We start from the raw sequence: 13,062 nt of genomic DNA on the forward strand, positions 1-13,062 counted from the left end.
AGGCATAAGGCAGGGGCACAAGTGCTGGCTAGGCATAAGGCAGGGGCACAAGTGCTGGCTAGGCATAAGGCAGGGGCACAAGTGCTGGCTAGGCATAAGGCAGGGGCACAAGTGCTGGCCAGGCATAAGGCAGGGGCACAAGTGCTGGCTAGGCGTAAGGCAGGGGCACAAGTGCTGGCTAGGCGTAAGGCAGGGGCACAAGTGCTGGCTAGGCGTAAGGCAGGGGCACAAGTGCAAACTAAGCATAAGGCAGAGGCACAAGTGCAGGCTAGGCATAAGGCAGGGGCACAAGTGCAGGCTAGACATAAGGCAGGAGCACAAGTGCAGGCTAGGCATAAGACAGGGGCACAAGTGCTGGCTAGGCATAAGGCAGGGGCAAAAGTGCTGGCTAGGCATAAGGCAGGGGCACAAGTGCTGGCTAGGCATAAGGCAGGGGCACAAGTGCTGGCTAGGCATAAGGCAGGGGCACAAGTGCGGGCTAGGCATAAGGCAGGGGCACAAGTGCGGGCTAGGCATAAGGCAGGGGCACAAGTGCGGGCTAGGCATAAGGCAGGGGCACAAGTGCGGGCTAGGCAGAAGGCAGGGGCACAAGTGCGGGCTAGGCATAAGGCAGGGGCACAAGTGCGGGCTAGGCAGAAGGCAGGGGCACAAGTGCGGGCTAGGCATAAGGCAGGGGCACAAGTGCGGGCTAGGCATAAGGCAGGGGCACAAGTGCGGGCTAGGCATAAGGCAGGGGCACAAGTGCTGGCTAGGCATAAGGCAGGGGCACAAGTGCAGGCTAGGCATAAGGCAGGGGCACAAGTGCTGGCTAGGCATAAGGCAGGGGCACAAGTGCTGGCTAGGCATAAGGCAGGGGCACAAGTGCTGGCTAGGCATAAGGCAGGGGCACAAGTGCTGGCTAGGCATAAGGCAGGGGCACAAGTGCTGGCTAGGCATAAGGCAGGGGCACAAGTGCGGGCTAGGCATAAGGCAGGGGCACAAGTGCGGGCTAGGCATAAAGCAGGGGCACAAGTGCGGGCTAGGCATAAGGCAGGGGCACAAGTGCGGGCTAGGCATAAGGCAGGGGCACAAGTGCGGGCTAGGCATAAGGCAGGGGCACAAGTGCGGGCTAGGCATAAGGCAGGGGCACAAGTGCGGGCTAGGCATAAGGCAGGGGCACAAGTGCAGGCTAGGCATAAGGCAGGAGCACAAGTGCAGGCTAGGCATAAGGCAGGGGCACAAGTGCAGGCTAGGCATAAGGCAGGGGCACAAGTGCAGGCTAGGCATAAGGCAGGGCACAAGTGCGGGCTAGGCATAAGCCAGGGGCACAAGTGCGGGCTAGGCATAAGCCAGGGGCACAAGTGCGGGCTAGGCATAAGGCAGGGGCACAAGTGCTGGCTAGGCATAAGGCAGGGGCACAAGTGCTGGCTAGGCATGAGGCAGGGGCACAAGTGCTGGCTAGGCATAAGGCAGGGGCACAAGTGCTGTCTAGGCATAAGGCAGGGGCACAAGTGCTGGCTAGGCATAAGGCAGGGGCACAAGTGCTGGCTAGGCATAAGGCAGGGGCACAAGTGCTGGCTAGGCATAAGGCAGGGGATCAAGTGCGGGCTAGTTTTTAGGCAGGGGCACAAGTGCAAACTAAGCATAGGGCAGAGGCACAAGTGCAGGCTAGGCATAAGGCAGGGGCACAAGTGCAGGCTAGGCATAAGGCAGGAGCACAAGTGCAGGCTAGGCATAAGGCAGGGGCACAAGTGCAGGCTAGGCATAAGGCAGGGGCACAAGTGCAGGCTAGGCATAAGGCAGGGGCACAAGTGCAGGCTAGGCATAAGGCAGGGGCACAAGTGCTGGCTAGGCATAAGGCAGGGGCACAAGTGCTGGCTAGGCATAAGGCAGGGGCACAAGTGCTGGCTAGGCATAAGGCAGGGGCACAAGTGCTGGCTAGGCATATGGCAGGGGCACAAGTGCTGGCTAGGCATAAGGCAGGGGCACAAGTGCTGGCTAGGCATAAGGCAGGGGCACAAGTGCTGGCTAGGCATAAGGCAGGGGCACAAGTGCTGGCTAGGCATAAGGCAGGGGCACAAGTGCTGGCTAGGCATAAGGCAGGGGCACAAGTGCTGGCTAGGCATAAGGCAGGGGCACAAGTGCTGGCTAGGCATAAGGCAGGGGCACAAGTGCTGGCTAGGCGTAAGGCAGGGGCACAAGTGCTGGCTAGGCGTAAGGCAGGGGCACAAGTGCTGGCTAGGCGTAAGGCAGGGGCACAAGTGCTGGCTAGGCGTAAGGCAGGGGCACAAGTGCTGGCTAGGCGTAAGGCAGGGGCACAAGTGCTGGCTAGGCGTAAGGCAGGGGCACAAGTGCAAACTAAGCATAAGGCAGAGGCACAAGTGCAGGCTAGGCATAAGGCAGGGGCACAAGTGCAGGCTAGACATAAGGCAGGAGCACAAGTGCAGGCTAGGCATAAGACAGGGGCACAAGTGCTGGCTAGGCATAAGGCAGGGGCACAAGTGCTGGCTAGGCATAAGGCAGGGGCACAAGTGCTGGCTAGGCATAAGGCAGGGGCACAAGTGCTGGCTAGGCATAAGGCAGGGACACAAGTGCTGGCTAGGCATAAGGCAGGGGCACAAGTGCGGGCTAGGCATAAGGCAGGGGCACAAGTGCGGGCTAGGCATAAGGCAGGGGCACAAGTGCGGGCTAGGCATAAGGCAGGGGCACAAGTGCGGGCTAGGCATAAGGCAGGGGCACAAGTGCAGGCTAGGCATAAGGCAGGGGCACAAGTGCAGGCTAGGCATAAGGCAGGGGCACAAGTGCAGGCTAGGCATAAGGCAGGGGCACAAGTGCAGGCTAGGCATAAGGCAGGGGCACAAGTGCAGGCTAGGCATAAGGCAGGGGGCACAAGTGCAGGCTAGGCATAAGGCAGGGGGCACAAGTGCAGGCTAGGCATAAGGCAGGGGCACACGTGCAGGCTAGGCATAAGGCAGGGGCACAAGTGCAGGCTAGGCATAAGGCAGGGCACAAGTGCAGGCTAGGCATAAGGCAGGGCACAAGTGCAGGCTAGGCATAAGGCAGGGCACAAGTGCGGGCTAGGCATAAGGCAGGGGCACAAGTGCAGGCTAGGCATAAGGCAGGGGCACAAGTGCAGGCTAGGCTTTAGGCAGGGGCACAAGTGCAAACTAAGCATAAGGCAGAGGCACAAGGGCAGGCTAGGCATATGGCAGAAGCACAAGTGCAGGCTAGGCATAAGGCAGGGGCACAAGTGCAGGCTAGGCATAAGTCAGGGGCACAAGTGCAGGCTAGGCATAAGGCAGGAGCACAAGTGCAGGATAGGCATAAGACAGGGGCACAAGTGCAGGCTAGGCATAAGGCAGGGGCACAAGTGCAGGCTAGGCATAAGGCAGGGGCACAAGTGCGGGCTAGGCATAAGGCAGGGGCACAAGTGCGGGCTAGGCATAAGGCAGGGGCACAAGTGCGGGCTAGGCATAAGGCAGGGGCACAAGTGCGGGCTAGGCATAAGGCAGGGGCCCAAGTGCGGGCTAGGCAGAAGGCAGGGGCACAAGTGCGGGCTAGGCAGAAGGCAGGGGCACAAGTGCGGGCTAGGCAGAAGGCAGGGGCACAAGTGCGGGCTAGGCAGAAGGCAGGGGCACAAGTGCGGGCTAGGCAGAAGGCAGGGGCACAAGTGCGGGCTAGGCAGGGGCACAAGTGCGGGCTAGGCAGAAGGCAGGGGCACAAGTGCTGGCTAGGCATAAGGCAGGGGCACAAGTGCTGGCTAGGCATAAGGCAGGGGCACGAGTGCTGGCTAGGCATAAGGCAGAGGCACAAGTGCAGGCTAGGCATAAGGCAGGGGCACAAGTGCAGGCTAGACATAAGGCAGGAGCACAAGTGCAGGCTAGGCATAAGACAGGGGCACAAGTGCTGGCTAGGCATAAGGCAGGGGCACAAGTGCTGGCTAGGCATAAGGCAGGGGCACAAGTGCTGGCTAGGCATAAGGCAGGGGCACAAGTGCTGGCTAGGCATAAGGCAGGGACACAAGTGCGGGCTAGGCATAAGGCAGGGGCACAAGTGCGGGCTAGGCATAAGGCAGGGGCACAAGTGCGGGCTAGGCATAAGGCAGGGGCACAAGTGCGGGCTAGGCATAAGGCAGGGGCACAAGTGCAGGCTAGGCATAAGGCAGGGGCACAAGTGCAGGCTAGGCATAAGGCAGGGGCACAAGTGCAGGCTAGGCATAAGGCAGGGGCACAAGTGCAGGCTAGGCATAAGGCAGGGGCACAAGTGCAGGCTAGGCATAAGGCAGGGGCACAAGTGCAGGCTAGGCATAAGGCAGGGGGCACAAGTGCAGGCTAGGCATAAGGCAGGGGGCACAAGTGCAGGCTAGGCATAAGGCAGGGGCACACGTGCAGGCTAGGCATAAGGCAGGGGCACAAGTGCAGGCTAGGCATAAGGCAGGGCACAAGTGCAGGCTAGGCATAAGGCAGGGCACAAGTGCAGGCTAGGCATAAGGCAGGGCACAAGTGCGGGCTAGGCATAAGGCAGGGGCACAAGTGCAGGCTAGGCATAAGGCAGGGGCACAAGTGCAGGCTAGGCTTTAGGCAGGGGCACAAGTGCAAACTAAGCATAAGGCAGAGGCACAAGGGCAGGCTAGGCATATGGCAGAAGCACAAGTGCAGGCTAGGCATAAGGCAGGGGCACAAGTGCAGGCTAGGCATAAGTCAGGGGCACAAGTGCAGGCTAGGCATAAGGCAGGAGCACAAGTGCAGGATAGGCATAAGACAGGGGCACAAGTGCAGGCTAGGCATAAGGCAGGGGCACAAGTGCAGGCTAGGCATAAGGCAGGGGCACAAGTGCAGGCTAGGCATAAGGCAGGGGCACAAGTGCAGGCTAGACATAAGGCAGGAGCACAAGTGCAGGCTAGGCATAAGACAGGGGCACAAGTGCTGGCTAGGCATAAGGCAGGGGCACAAGTGCTGGCTAGGCATAAGGCAGGGGCACAAGTGCTGGCTAGGCATAAGGCAGGGGCACAAGTGCTGGCTAGGCATAAGGCAGGGACACAAGTGCTGGCTAGGCATAAGGCAGGGGCACAAGTGCGGGCTAGGCATAAGGCAGGGGCACAAGTGCGGGCTAGGCATAAGGCAGGGGCACAAGTGCGGGCTAGGCATAAGGCAGGGGCACAAGTGCGGGCTAGGCATAAGGCAGGGGCACAAGTGCAGGCTAGGCATAAGGCAGGGGCACAAGTGCAGGCTAGGCATAAGGCAGGGGCACAAGTGCAGGCTAGGCATAAGGCAGGGGCACAAGTGCTGGCTAGGCATAAGGCAGGGGCACAAGTGCTGGCTAGGCATAAGGCAGGGGCACAAGTGCTGGCTAGGCATAAGGCAGGGACACAAGTGCTGGCTAGGCATAAGGCAGGGGCACAAGTGCGGGCTAGGCATAAGGCAGGGGCACAAGTGCGGGCTAGGCATAAGGCAGGGGCACAAGTGCGGGCTAGGCATAAGGCAGGGGCACAAGTGCGGGCTAGGCATAAGGCAGGGGCACAAGTGCAGGCTAGGCATAAGGCAGGGGCACAAGTGCAGGCTAGGCATAAGGCAGGGGCACAAGTGCAGGCTAGGCATAAGGCAGGGGCACAAGTGCAGGCTAGGCATAAGGCAGGGGCACAAGTGCAGGCTAGGCATAAGGCAGGGGGCACAAGTGCAGGCTAGGCATAAGGCAGGGGGCACAAGTGCAGGCTAGGCATAAGGCAGGGGCACACGTGCAGGCTAGGCATAAGGCAGGGGCACAAGTGCAGGCTAGGCATAAGGCAGGGCACAAGTGCAGGCTAGGCATAAGGCAGGGCACAAGTGCAGGCTAGGCATAAGGCAGGGCACAAGTGCGGGCTAGGCATAAGGCAGGGGCACAAGTGCAGGCTAGGCATAAGGCAGGGGCACAAGTGCAGGCTAGGCTTTAGGCAGGGGCACAAGTGCAAACTAAGCATAAGGCAGAGGCACAAGGGCAGGCTAGGCATATGGCAGAAGCACAAGTGCAGGCTAGGCATAAGGCAGGGGCACAAGTGCAGGCTAGGCATAAGTCAGGGGCACAAGTGCAGGCTAGGCATAAGGCAGGAGCACAAGTGCAGGATAGGCATAAGACAGGGGCACAAGTGCAGGCTAGGCATAAGGCAGGGGCACAAGTGCAGGCTAGGCATAAGGCAGGGGCACAAGTGCGGGCTAGGCATAAGGCAGGGGCACAAGTGCGGGCTAGGCATAAGGCAGGGGCACAAGTGCGGGCTAGGCATAAGGCAGGGGCACAAGTGCGGGCTAGGCATAAGGCAGGGGCCCAAGTGCGGGCTAGGCAGAAGGCAGGGGCACAAGTGCGGGCTAGGCAGAAGGCAGGGGCACAAGTGCGGGCTAGGCAGAAGGCAGGGGCACAAGTGCGGGCTAGGCAGAAGGCAGGGGCACAAGTGCGGGCTAGGCAGAAGGCAGGGGCACAAGTGCGGGCTAGGCAGGGGCACAAGTGCGGGCTAGGCAGAAGGCAGGGGCACAAGTGCTGGCTAGGCATAAGGCAGGGGCACAAGTGCTGGCTAGGCATAAGGCAGGGGCACGAGTGCTGGCTAGGCATAAGGCAGGGGCACAAGTGCTGGCTAGGCATAAGGCAGGGGCACAAGTGCTGGCTAGGCATAAGGCAGGGGCACAAGTGCTGGCTAGGCATAAGGCAGGGGCACAAGTGCTGGCTAGGCATAAGGCAGGGGCACAAGTGCTGGCTAGGCGTAAGGCAGGGGCACAAGTGCTGGCTAGGCGTAAGGCAGGGGCACAAGTGCTGGCTAGGCGTAAGGCAGGGGCACAAGTGCTGGCATGGCGTAAGGCAGGGGCACAAGTGCTGGCTAGGCGTAAGGCAGGGGCACAAGTGCTGGCTAGGCGTAAGGCAGGGGCACAAGTGCAAACTAAGCATAAGGCAGAGGCACAAGTGCAGGCTAGGCATAAGGCAGGGGCACAAGTGCAGGCTAGACATAAGGCAGGAGCACAAGTGCAGGCTAGGCATAAGACAGGGGCACAAGTGCTGGCTAGGCATAAGGCAGGGGCACAAGTGCTGGCTAGGCATAAGGCAGGGGCACAAGTGCTGGCTAGGCATAAGGCAGGGGCACAAGTGCTGGCTACGCATAAGGCAGGGGCACAAGTGCGGGCTAGGCATAAGGCAGGGGCACAAGTGCGGGCTAGGCATAAGGCAGGGGCACAAGTGCGGGCTAGACATAAGGCAGGGGCACAAGTGCGGGCTAGGCATAAGGCAGGGGCACAAGTGCAGGCTAGGCATAAGGCAGGGGCACAAGTGCAGGCTAGGCATAAGGCAGGGGCACAAGTGCAGGCTAGGCATAAGGCAGGGGCACAAGTGCAGGCTAGGCATAAGGCAGGGGCACAAGTGCAGGCTAGGCATAAGGCAGGGGCACAAGTGCAGGCTAGGCATAAGGCAGGGGTCACAAGTGCAGGCTAGGCATAAGGCAGGGGCACACGTGCAGGCTAGGCATAAGGCAGGGGCACAAGTGCAGGCTAGGCATAAGGCAGGGCACAAGTGCGGGCTAGGCATAAGGCAGGGCACAAGTGCGGGCTAGGCATAAGGCAGGGGCACAAGTGCGGGCTAGGCTTTAGGCAGGGGCACAAGTGCAAACTAAGCATAAGGCAGAGGCACAAGGGCAGGCTAGGCATATGGCAGAAGCACAAGTGCAGGCTAGGCATAAGGCAGGGGCACAAGTGCAGGCTAGGCATAAGGCAGGGGCACAAGTGCAGGCTAGGCATAAGGCAGGAGCACAAGTGCAGGATAGGCATAAGACAGGGGCACAAGTGCAGGCTAGGCATAAGGCAGGGGCACAAGTGCAGGCTAGGCATAAGGCAGGGGCACAAGTGCTGGCTAGGCATAAGGCAGGGGCACAAGTGCTGGCTAGGCATAAGGCAGGGGCACAAGTGCTGGCTAGGCATAAGGCAGGGGCACAAGTGCTGGCTAGGCATAAGGCAGGGGCACAAGTGCTGGCCAGGCATAAGGCAGGGGCACAAGTGCTGGCTAGGCGTAAGGCAGGGGCACAAGTGCTGGCTAGGCGTAAGGCAGGGGCACAAGTGCTGGCTAGGCGTAAGGCAGGGGCACAAGTGCAAACTAAGCATAAGGCAGAGGCACAAGTGCAGGCTAGGCATAAGGCAGGGGCACAAGTGCAGGCTAGACATAAGGCAGGAGCACAAGTGCAGGCTAGGCATAAGACAGGGGCACAAGTGCTGGCTAGGCATAAGGCAGGGGCACAAGTGCTGGCTAGGCATAAGGCAGGGGCACAAGTGCTGGCTAGGCATAAGGCAGGGGCACAAGTGCTGGCTAGGCATAAGGCAGGGGCACAAGTGCTGGCTAGGCATAAGGCAGGGGCACAAGTGCGGGCTAGGCATAAGGCAGGGGCACAAGTGCAGGCTAGGCATAAGGCAGGGGCACAAGTGCGGGCTAGGCATAAGGCAGGGGCACAAGTGCGGGCTAGGCATAAGGCAGGGGCACAAGTGCGGGCTAGGCATAAGGCAGGGGCACAAGTGCTGGCTAGGCATAAGGCAGGAGCACAAGTGCAGGCTAGGCATAAGGCAGGGGCACAAGTGCTGGCTAGGCATAAGGCAGGGGCACAAGTGCTGGCTAGGCATAAGGCAGGGGCACAAGTGCTGGCTAGGCATAAGGCAGGGGCACAAGTGCTGGCTAGGCATAAGGCAGGGGCACAAGTGCTGGCTAGGCATAAGGCAGGGGCACAAGTGCGGGCTAGGCATAAGGCAGGGGCACAAGTGCGGGCTAGGCATAAAGCAGGGGCACAAGTGCGGGCTAGGCATAAGGCAGGGGCACAAGTGCGGGCTAGGCATAAGCCAGGGGCACAAGTGCGGGCTAGGCATAAGGCAGGGGCACAAGTGCGGGCTAGGCATAAGGCAGGGGCACAAGTGCGGGCTAGGCATAAGGCAGGGGCACAAGTGCAGGCTAGGCATAAGGCAGGAGCACAAGTGCAGGCTAGGCATAAGGCAGGGGCCCAAGTGCGGGCTAGGCAGAAGGCAGGGGCACAAGTGCGGGCTAGGCAAAAGGCAGGGGCACAAGTGCGGGCTAGGCAGAAGGCAGGGGCACAAGTGCGGGCTAGGCAGGGGCACAAGTGCGGGCTAGGCAGAAGGCAGGGGCACAAGTGCTGGCTAGGCATAAGGCAGGGGCACAAGTGCTGGCTAGGCATAAGGCAGGGGCACAAGTGCTGGCTAGGCATAAGGCAGGGGCACAAGTGCTGGCTAGGCATAAGGCAGGGGCACAAGTGCTGGCTAGGCATAAGGCAGGGGCACAAGTGCTGGCTAGGCATAAGGCAGGGGCACAAGTGCTGGCTAGGCATAAGGCAGGGGCACAAGTGCTGGCTAGGCATAAGGCAGGGGCACAAGTGCTGGCTAGGCGTAAGGCAGGGGCACAAGTGCTGGCTAGGCGTAAGGCAGGGGCACAAGTGCTGGCTAGGCGTAAGGCAGGGGCACAAGTGCTGGCTAGGCGTAAGGCAGGGGCACAAGTGCTGGCTAGGCGTAAGGCAGGGGCACAAGTGCTGGCTAGGCGTAAGGCAGGGGCACAAGTGCAAACTAAGCATAAGGCAGAGGCACAAGTGCAGGCTAGGCATAAGGCAGGGGCACAAGTGCAGGCTAGACATAAGGCAGGAGCACAAGTGCAGGCTAGGCATAAGACAGGGGCACAAGTGCTGGCTAGGCATAAGGCAGGGGCACAAGTGCTGGCTAGGCATAAGGCAGCGGCACAAGTGCTGGCTAGGCATAAGGCAGGGACACAAGTGCTGGCTACGCATAAGGCAGGGGCACAAGTGCGGGCTAGGCATAAGGCAGGGGCACAAGTGCGGGCTAGGCATAAGGCAGGGGCACAAGTGCGGGCTAGACATAAGGCAGGGGCACAAGTGCGGGCTAGGCATAAGGCAGGGGCACAAGTGCAGGCTAGGCATAAGGCAGGGGCACAAGTGCAGGCTAGGCATAAGGCAGGGGCACAAGTGCAGGCTAGGCATAAGGGAGGGGCACAAGTGCAGGCTAGGCATAAGGCAGGGGCACAAGTGCAGGCTAGGCATAAGGCAGGGGTCACAAGTGCAGGCTAGGCATAAGGCAGGGGCACACGTGCAGGCTAGGCATAAGGCAGGGGCACAAGTGCAGGCTAGGCATAAGGCAGGGCACAAGTGCGGGCTAGGCATAAGGCAGGGCACAAGTGCGGGCTAGGCATAAGGCAGGGGCACAAGTGCGGGCTAGGCTTTAGGCAGAGGCACAAGGGCAGGCTAGGCATATGGCAGAAGCACAAGTGCAGGCTAGGCATAAGGCAGGGGCACAAGTGCAGGCTAGGCATAAGGCAGGGGCACAAGTGCAGGCTAGGCATAAGGCAGGAGCACAAGTGCAGGATAGGCATAAGACAGGGGCACAAGTGCAGGCTAGGCATAAGGCAGGGGCACAAGTGCAGGCTAGGCATAAGGCAGGGGCACAAGTGCTGGCTAGGCATAAGGCAGGGGCACAAGTGCTGGCTAGGCATAAGGCAGGGGCACAAGTGCTGGCTAGGCATAAGGCAGGGGCACAAGTGCTGGCTAGGCATAAGGCAGGGGCACAAGTGCTGGCCAGGCATAAGGCAGGGGCACAAGTGCTGGCTAGGCATAAGGCAGGGGCACAAGTGCTGGCCAGGCATAAGGCAGGGGCACAAGTGCTGGCTAGGCGTAAGGCAGGGGCACAAGTGCTGGCTAGGCGTAAGGCAGGGGCACAAGTGCTGGCTAGGCATAAGGCAGGGGCACAAGTGCTGGCTAGGCATAAGGCAGGGGCACAAGTGCTGGCTAGGCATAAGGCAGGGGCACAAGTGCTGGCTAGGCATAAGGCAGGGGCACAAGTGCTGGCTAGGCATAAGGCAGGGGCACAAGTGCTGGCTAGGCGTAAGGCAGGGGCACAAGTGCTGGCTAGGCGTAAGGCAGGGGCACAAGTGCTGGCTAGGCGTAAGGCAGGGGCACAAGTGCTGGCTAGGCGTAAGGCAGGGGCACAAGTGCTGGCTAGGCGTAAGGCAGGGGCACAAGTGCTGGCTAGGCGTAAGGCAGGGGCACAAGTGCAAACTAAGCATAAGGCAGAGGCACAAGTGCAGGCTAGGCATAAGGCAGGGGCACAAGTGCAGGCTAGACATAAGGCAGGAGCACAAGTGCAGGCTAGGCATAAGACAGGGGCACAAGTGCTGGCTAGGCATAAGGCAGGAGCACAAGTGCAGGCTAGGCATAAGGCAGGGGCACAAGTGCTGGCTAGGCATAAGGCAGGGGCACAAGTGCTGGCTAGGCGTAAGGCAGGGGCACAAGTGCAGGCTAGGCATAAGGCAGGGGCACAAGTGCTGGCTAGGCATAAGGCAGGGGCACAAGTGCTGGCTAGGCATAAGGCAGGGGCACAAGTGCTGGCTAGGCATAAGGCAGGGGCACAAGTGCTGGCCAGGCATAAGGCAGGGGCACAAGTGCTGGCCAGGCATAAGGCAGGGGCACAAGTGCTGGCTAGGCGTAAGGCAGGGGCACAAGTGCTGGCTAGGCGTAAGGCAGGGGCACAAGTGCTGGCTAGGCGTAAGGCAGGGGCACAAGTGCTGGCTAGGCATAAGGCAGGGGCACAAGTGCTGGCTAGGCATAAGGCAGGGGCACAAGTGCTGGCTAGGCATAAGGCAGGGGCACAAGTGCTGGCTAGGCATAAGGCAGGGGCACAAGTGCTGGCTAGGCGTAAGGCAGGGGCACAAGTGCTGGCTAGGCGTAAGGCAGGGGCACAAGTGCTGGCTAGGCGTAAGGCAGGGGCACAAGTGCTGGCTAGGCGTAAGGCAGGGGCACAAGTGCTGGCTAGGCGTAAGGCAGGGGCACAAGTGCTGGCTAGGCGTAAGGCAGGGGCACAAGTGCTGGCTAGGCGTAAGGCAGGGGCACAAGTGCAAACTAAGCATAAGGCAGAGGCACAAGTGCAGGCTAGGCATAAGGCAGGGGCACAAGTGCAGGCTAGACATAAGGCAGGAGCACAAGTGCAGGCTAGGCATAAGACAGGGGCACAAGTGCTGGCTAGGCATAAGGCAGGAGCACAAGTGCAGGCTAGGCATAAGGCAGGGGCACAAGTGCTGGCTAGGCATAAGGCAGGGGCACAAGTGCTGGCTAGGCGTAAGGCAGGGGCACAAGTGCTGGCTAGGCGTAAGGCAGGGGCACAAGTGCTGGCTAGGCGTAAGGCAGGGGCACAAGTGCTGGCTAGGCGTAAGGCAGGGGCACAAGTGCTGGCTAGGCGTAAGGCAGGGGCACAAGTGCAAACTAAGCATAAGGCAGAGGCACAAGTGCAGGCTAGGCATAAGGCAGGGGCACAAGTGCAGGCTAGACATAAGGCAGGAGCACAAGTGCAGGCTAGGCATAAGACAGGGGCACAAGTGCTGGCTAGGCATAAGGCAGGGGCACAAGTGCTGGCTAGGCATAAGGCAGCGGCACAAGTGCTGGCTAGGCATAAGGCAGGGACACAAGTGCTGGCTACGCATAAGGCAGGGGCACAAGTGCGGGCTAGGCATAAGGCAGGGGCACAAGTGCGGGCTAGGCATAAGGCAGGGGCACAAGTGCGGGCTAGACATAAGGCAGGGGCACAAGTGCGGGCTAGGCATAAGGCAGGGGCACAAGTGCAGGCTAGGCATAAGGCAGGGGCACAAGTGCAGGCTAGGCATAAGGCAGGGGCACAAGTGCAGGCTAGGCATAAGGCAGGGGCACAAGTGCAGGCTAGGCATAAGGCAGGGGCACAAGTGCAGGCTAGGCATAAGGCAGGGGCACAAGTGCAGGCTAGGCATAAGGCAGGGGTCACAAGTGCAGGCTAGGCATAAGGCAGGGGTCACAAGTGCAGGCTAGGCATAAGGCAGGGGCACACGTGCAGGCTAGGCATAAGGCAGGGGCACAAGTGCAGGCTAGGCATAAGGCAGGGCACAAGTGCGGGCTAGGCATAAGGCAGGGGCACAAGTGCGGGCTAGGCTTTAGGCAGGGGCACAAGTGCAAACTAAGCATAAGGCAGAGGCACAAGGGCAGGCTAGGCATATGGCAGAAGCACAAGTGCAGGCTAGGCATAAGGCAGGGGCACAAGTGCAGGCTAGGCATAA

Source organism: Ranitomeya imitator, chromosome 2 (assembly GCF_032444005.1).
Source record: "Ranitomeya imitator isolate aRanImi1 chromosome 2, aRanImi1.pri, whole genome shotgun sequence".
Classification (NCBI taxonomy): Eukaryota; Metazoa; Chordata; class Amphibia; order Anura; family Dendrobatidae; genus Ranitomeya; species Ranitomeya imitator.